At 28.1% G+C, this 7500-nt stretch overlaps 1 protein-coding gene across 3 annotated transcripts in view; it reads right to left on the reverse strand.

The window, feature by feature from the left end:
- Positions 1-7500, reverse strand: part of LOC124953162 — a 36957-nt gene that overhangs the window by 11537 nt on the left and 17920 nt on the right. The window lies entirely within an intron of this gene.

Below are 7500 nucleotides of genomic sequence, written 5' to 3' on the forward strand. Positions count from 1 at the left end.
ATATATATATATATATTTATACATATATATATGATTATTTATATAATTAGGAATTAAATATAAATTTTCATAAAAACAATAAAAATTAATAATAATAAATTTCATATAAAAATTTTATGTGTGTATATATATCATAATAATAAATTAATAATAATAATAATAATAATAATAATAATAATAATAATAATAATAATAATAATAATAATAATAATAATAAAAATAAATATAAATATAAATCTCACATTTGAGAGAAAAAGAGAAAGAAAAAAAAATAGAGAGAGAGAGAGAGAGAAAGAGAGAGAGAGGGAGAAAGAGGGAGAGATGGAGAGATGGAGAGAGAAGTGGAGGGGGAATGGGAGAGATGGAGGGGGAAAATATGAACGACATTTAAACTCAATTGTATCTAAAGAGACAGAACTCGTGACACTCACGAGCAAACTATGTGAGTTGCAATTCTAAAAGTGCAACGACTATAACTATTCGAACGTGTTAACCACCTCGCGAAATTTCTACAACCTATATTCGAATTTCTATGCCAAAAATATACTTTTAATCTTGTTTATATTAAGACTGGTCTATCCACTTCAATGTGAAACTATTTCAAGTATGCAATTAGGGTAACGTAATTTTAAATACTTCCTGATCTCATTCGATTCGGTCATGCTTTTTTTCTTTCATTTCTTTATCTCTTTCTTTTTTCATTGTTTATATAATAATAATTTTTATGCCGTCATAATATTACGCGTCAAATCGTCAAATTGAATTCCCGTTGATTTTCATTCTTCTCTGTTTTCTTTTTTCTTCTTTTTTTTTTTCTAAGTATACTAAAGCTATATTTAATCGAATCTCTATTAATTCCTTGGGGAGTAAAAAATCGTGACTCAAATGGTTAAAATAAACTCCCTATTAAAAATTAAATAAAGATAACAAAGGGATATAACCAAGATCGAATTCCCCGTTAGATAAATAAAAAAAAAAAAAAAATAATAGCATAATAAAATAATATCGATATATATGTATCATACAAATACGATAATGAAACATCGAATAAATAATAATAATAATAATAATAATAATAATAATAATAAAGTACATACGATTCAAGTAGAGTAAAATACCTGTTAATGAAAAACTGTACGTGTAAATATACCCAAAATTCCCAATGTATCGAATCACGCTAATGTTCTTGGAAAAAAAAAAATATGAAAAGAGAAAAAATAAATAACTAAAAAGAAATAAAAAAAAAAAAAAAGAAAAAAAGAAAGAAAAGGAAATGCGGAATTAGCATCTAGAATTAATTACTGAAGTTGTAATTAAGGATTCAATTTTAATTTCAATCGAATTAATTTTCTTATCTAACGAACGAAATAATCGTTGTTAATTGAAAAGTAAGTAAACGGAGGAAAAAGGAAAGAGAAGAAAAAGGAAGAAAAGTTAGAGAAATGTAATGGGAAATCTCATGGGAAAGGCAAGAAAATGTAATGGAAGTTTGAGAACCGCTTCTCGAGAAAGACTTCGTCGACTTTCAACGGTAACACGTAGGTGGATAGAAGGTAAAGTTGGCTCTCATTTTTGTCCCTACGGGCAAATCGAAAAGAACAGGTAGAAGACATTTTAACCAAGTCCAGGGATGCCTATAGCCTCGAGCTACGAAAGGATCATTTGTTTCCTTGTTTCAATGAAAAAAAAGAAGTGAGAAGAGGAGGGAGGGGAGGGAGGGAAAGCATCAATTCGTAAATTATCCAATAATATACCTCTTTTCTCACTAAATATACTCTTTACTTTTTGATGTAAATTCGCAAAATGAAAAAAATAAATCAAGATCGTAATGGATCAAATTCCAACGTATCGATTGTTATAATTCAATTGTAATGTCCATCGAATAATATCATCGAGTAATAACATTTCTTTTCTTTTTTTATAAACGCTTTTCAAATACACGGATACGTGAAAAAGAAAAAAAAAAAAAAAAAAAAAAAAAAAAAAAAAGAAGAAAAAAAAAGAAAAAAAAAAAGAAAAAAAAATTAGATACAAGTTCCTTGCATATGAAATAAAATTTTCCCGCGTTTCCTGTCAACCAAGATGAATTCCTTCCTACTGTTGTCCCTGACATTGTTCCCAGTAGAAAACTGCACGTATCTCTTTCACGTACCAGTACTAACCAATGCATCACAATTATTTCTTAAAAATGGGTCATTAAATTGAAGATAAAGAGAAAAAAAAGAAAAAAAGAAAAAAGAAAAGAAAAGAAAGAAAGAAAGAAAGAAAGAAAGAAAGAAAGAGAAAAAAAGTAAAGCGTTTGGAATATATATTATTATAAATTTTTATGGAACGTATTAGGTATGTCGAATTAATGATGGTATTTCAGTGAACGTAACGCTTTTATGGACATATCCAGAGGTGCCTACTTAATGGAAACGTGCGTTATAGCGCGTACATAGACTGAGCAGGTAGTTAGGTACTAGGTATAGTCAGAACGTAGTCACGAAGCCAAGGCACACGCCAGCCGACCGTCGAGCATAATTCAGTGTCAGTGGGTCAACGGAAACCGGAGAAATCTTTCTTCGAGAGCGAGACGTACACGTGCGTCGTGTCTCTCTCTTTCTCTCTTTCTCTCTCTCTCTCTCTCTCTCTCTCTTTTTCTCTCTCTTTCATATATACAAGACGAGCCTGTCTGGAAATCTACCTATGTAGCCCCAAAAATGCCAGAGAAACCTTTCATGATGTCAAGGACACACTTAAATTGGTGTAAAGAGCATTGAAATTTTTTTCTTTTGTATCGATCGATTTAAAAAAAAAAGAAAAAAAAAAAAATAAAAAAAAGGAGAAAAAAAAGAAGAGAAGAAGAAAAAGAAGCAACAAATAAGTGAGAAAGAAAAAGTATAAATACCATTTTGATCGATTTAAATGAAATATGAAAGAAAAGGTAAACAAAGGGGAAAATGCTGTATCGATAGGAATGGAGAAGGAAATGGAAGGCGATGCGTTCGTTCTCGAGGAAGTGTTCGAGATCGGTGAAAGTATTTCTCGATTCGATCGTCGAGAGTGGCCGAACGCGTTTTGCTTGATAGAGAAAGAGAAAGAGAAAGAGAAAGAGAAAGAAAGAGAGAGAGAGAGAGAGAGAGAGAGAGAGAAAAGATAACGTATTCGTGGACCACGTACGAGATCTTTATTTTGTTATTTTTTTTTTCCTTTTTAAAAGGAGACGAAAAGAACATTATGTGAAGGTCATCGAAGGATTACGCTAATCGCTAAATTAGCACCAATGATTTCGAGATCGTCGAGGAGAATGAAACGCGTGTAAAAAGAATGGTAAGAACGTGTCATCCCGTGAAAAAACTCTTTGAGTTTTCGATTAATCGGACGATAGTCCGAGAACCAACAACAAGGATTACCCAAGAAACTCCATTCAATGGGTTCTTGATTCAACTGATGTTCACCTTAGAGAAGATTGTTGAAAAAAGTATTGGGCAATTTATTCGTGAGATTGCATGAATATCATTCTGGGAATCGTTCTGGCGTATAAATACATTTTAATTTAATTTGATTTAATTTAATTTCATTTAATTTCATTTAGTTTAATGTCACAAGAAGAAAGTTTCTTTTTTCTTCTTCTTCTTCTTCTTCTTCTTCTTTTTTTTTAGAGTTAATATAATGATCCATGACTTATTTAAATTTTCTACGAAATTGTTATAACAAAATTGTAATCTGTGTTATGCACACATTTACTTATATTTGTCGAGATTAAATAATTTTCTCTTTACCATACGATTAGATATAGATGCAGATATATCTAATCGATCAAGATCATCATGAGTATTTTACTACTGTCGTTTGAAATTTGATTTTATTATCTCATAGAGAGAAATTTATTTTTACGTTTAAACAAATCTTTAATTTAAAAATTTTCTTCCCAATTGATATGACAAAATTGATATCCTATGTTTTACCATAATGCATTCGTCGAGATTAAATAATAATTATCTATTTGTCAGATTTAATTAGATTATATCCAATTAATGGAGGAACCACTTGGATTTCATCGTAAATATATATATATATATATATATATATATATATATAAAGATTTGACATTTAATATTAGGATAAAAGTATGTTATAAAAATATTTGTCTAGAAAAGAAAAAAAGAAAAGAAAGATAGAAGGAGAAAAAAAAAAAGAAGAAAAAAATGAGTAAGAACGAAAAATCCAAAGGAAACAAAAAAAAACAGGTTGAGAGTCGAGACTCTTGGCATTTGTCTGACGCTTATGCAAGAACATGTTTTTTTTTTGCATAGAATCCTTTTAGTTCTATGAGAAAGAAAGAGAAAAAGAGAGAGAGAGAGAGAGAGAAAGAGAGAAAGAGTAAGAGAAAAAGAGAGAGAGAGAGAGAGAGTGCACGTGCAGATCATTTTCATTAATGCGATAATATTCTCGCGTTACGTCATAAGGACGATTCGTTCAAAGTTAAGACAAAGAGAAACAGGAAGATACATAGAATTTGTTCGATAAAAGTCACTCGAATGTTTATCGTCATGTTAAGTCAGTAAGAGTGAATGAGAGGATGGGTAGTATGGCGGAGAACGATCGGAGATCATCACGAAAACTTGCTCTCCTTGACTTCATCATCCACGGCGTCGTTATCCTCCTTTACCACTACCTTCGCTACATCCTCACTTATACTTTTCTATTATCATTGAACGGCATTAGGTACGACCACCAACGATCATAACCTCCTGACCTATTTAACTCAATTAATTTAACACGCAATTTGTTGTTAATTTTTCTTAGATAAAAATTATAATCATTAAGTTTTTTTTTCCTTTTTTCTTTTTATTATTATTATTATTATTATTATTATTATTATTATTATTATTATTATACGTATTTCTAACAAGATGATAAGAATGATAAGAGAAGTTAAAAAATTGTTAATGTTAAAAAATTTTGTTGCATTCGATGTATCTATCAGATCCGAGGTTTAGATGAAAATAATGAGATCATTTTTTCTTTTTATTTAGTTCTATATAATGATAAAAATGATAAGAGAACTTTGTTGTTGTCGAATTTATGGAATTTGATATCTATTTAAGATAGACGTTAAGATGACGATAATAACTACTTCCTTTTTATTTTTAATATGTATTTTTATACGTTGATAGGAATGATATAAGAATGTCGAAATTAAATATCTTATAAAAATATTTGTCGTATATAATTAGAAGGGAAAAAGATAAATGAAAATAAAATTTATATTAAAATTTAACTTTGTCATTCTATATATTAAAAAAAAAAGTAATTCTATTGTGTATTATTGAACTATAGATAAGAAAGAAAAAAAATAATGAACATTTTCTCTTACTTAATCATAAATAAATGTTTAATATTATATATTATCAAAATCATTATTACGATATTATTTATAAATAATAGATAAATGTATTACATGGTAATAAGAATGAAATGTTCACTACATATATATATATATATATATATATATATATATATATATATGTATATCTAGGAGCATTCACAAGGGTGAAAGTTTCGAAAATATGGAACTTTCTTTGAATTCTTCCCGTTCGCATAAATAATTCATAACCAGTATGCGATACGGAGATATCAACTTCGCTCATCCCCGACGTGTACTTATAACTAACAATGACTATAGTTACTTAACGCGATACTAAATCATTAATACGGATATATATATATATATATATATATATATATATATATATCTATATATATATAATGAAATTATGGGTATATGTGACGCAAAAAAGATACGATTTGTTACACGTCGTTATATCGTACATCGTTACCTTTCTACTTCCGTGGAAATTAACGGTGCGTGTTATTATTTTAAAAGAGGAAAAAAAAACAAAAAAAAATAAAAAAAAAATAAAGGAAAAAAAAAAGAAAGAAAAAAAAAGGATAAAGTTTAGTAACGCAAACTAATTAAATTAGATTAAACGGAGAATTCCTTTTCTTTGTAGAAAAAAGAAAAGAAAAAAAAAAGAAGAACAAATCATGTGCAAAATATTAATGTAAAACTTTTCAACAGATTGTTCGTAACAAGTTACATGTTATATATACTTTGTAATATCTTGTAACTGTTACGAACAATCTCTCTCTCTCTCTCTCTCTCTCTCTCTCTATATATATATATATATATATATATATATATGTATGTATAAAGAGAGTATATATACATATATATGTATGTATAAAGAGAGAGAGAGAGAGAGAGAGAGAGAGAGAGAAAGAGAGAGTTATAATGATAAAATGCATGGATTAAATGCTTGTTATAGTCTGTTAATTAGCATTAATATTTCTTTTTTCCTTATATTTACCATATTTATAGAAACTTTGAAATAATTAGTTAAGGTAATTTAATCTATTATTTGATATGATTAAACTCGTGAGATAAAATAAGGAAAAAAGAAACAAAGAAAACAAAGAAAAATAATACGAGAAAAAATAATGAAAAATAAAAAATAAAGAATAAAGAATAAATAAATAAATAAATTTTTTCAATATACCGACCGAAAGTTGGACAAAATTAACGTCCATGTTTCCCGTTATTCAACGAGAGATTTCTCCAAGAACTCTCCTATATTACACCTTCTTATTCGGCTTTTCCTAAACGCACAGACATATGTATGTATGTATATACGATACACGAAGTTAGATCGTACTATACATAATTTCGCTTCGACGATCACACGAGAGAAGCTTACGCGATTCTCTAGTTAATTACACGATCGATTTTCTTTTTCTTTCTCTCTCTTTCTCTCTTTTTATTTTCTTCCTCTCCTTCTCTCTTTTTCCATCACGTGGAACCATTCAAATTAGAAAGTATAGAATATAATATTATTAAACATTAAATTATTAAAAAATTAAAAATTATTTATAAGTAATTCCAATGTTAATATACATTCATCAAATATTTCAAAATTATTATTTCCATCTTCTTTATTCGTTTTCATCCTGCCGTAAAGGAATTTAATGCAAATCATCGATTTATTCATTAATTTGAAGAACGTTTATTAAAATTTATTGTACGCACAAACGGAATTATAAGAAAAAAATTGCATAATAATAAATTTCGACGTAATTTGAAAATGAATCATCTTATTACGAATCAATAAATTATAATCTAACTCAACGTACGTACATTATTGATTCGTGCGATTAAACGTTAGAATTATGAAGAATTATCGATTCAATCGGAAATGAAAATTCAACGATTTGTAGAAACTGATATTTTTTATTTACGTTTATTCTAATTCAATCTTGAAATATTTCATATGATTTCCGCTGTATTAGATTTAAATTAATCGATTAGATAACGATTTCAAAGTGAAACTTAAGTTGAACCACAAACGACAGTTAGAATTAGTATTCAACTCTCAACGTATTTGCTTACCTAACTTGAAACTAAATTTTAATGACAATCCTCAAATTGCAATGAATTTTAAGTCCTGTAATTGCCTG

The sequence above is a fragment of the Vespa velutina genome, chromosome 11, assembly GCF_912470025.1.
Source record: "Vespa velutina chromosome 11, iVesVel2.1, whole genome shotgun sequence".
In the NCBI taxonomy this organism is placed as follows: Eukaryota; Metazoa; Arthropoda; class Insecta; order Hymenoptera; family Vespidae; genus Vespa; species Vespa velutina.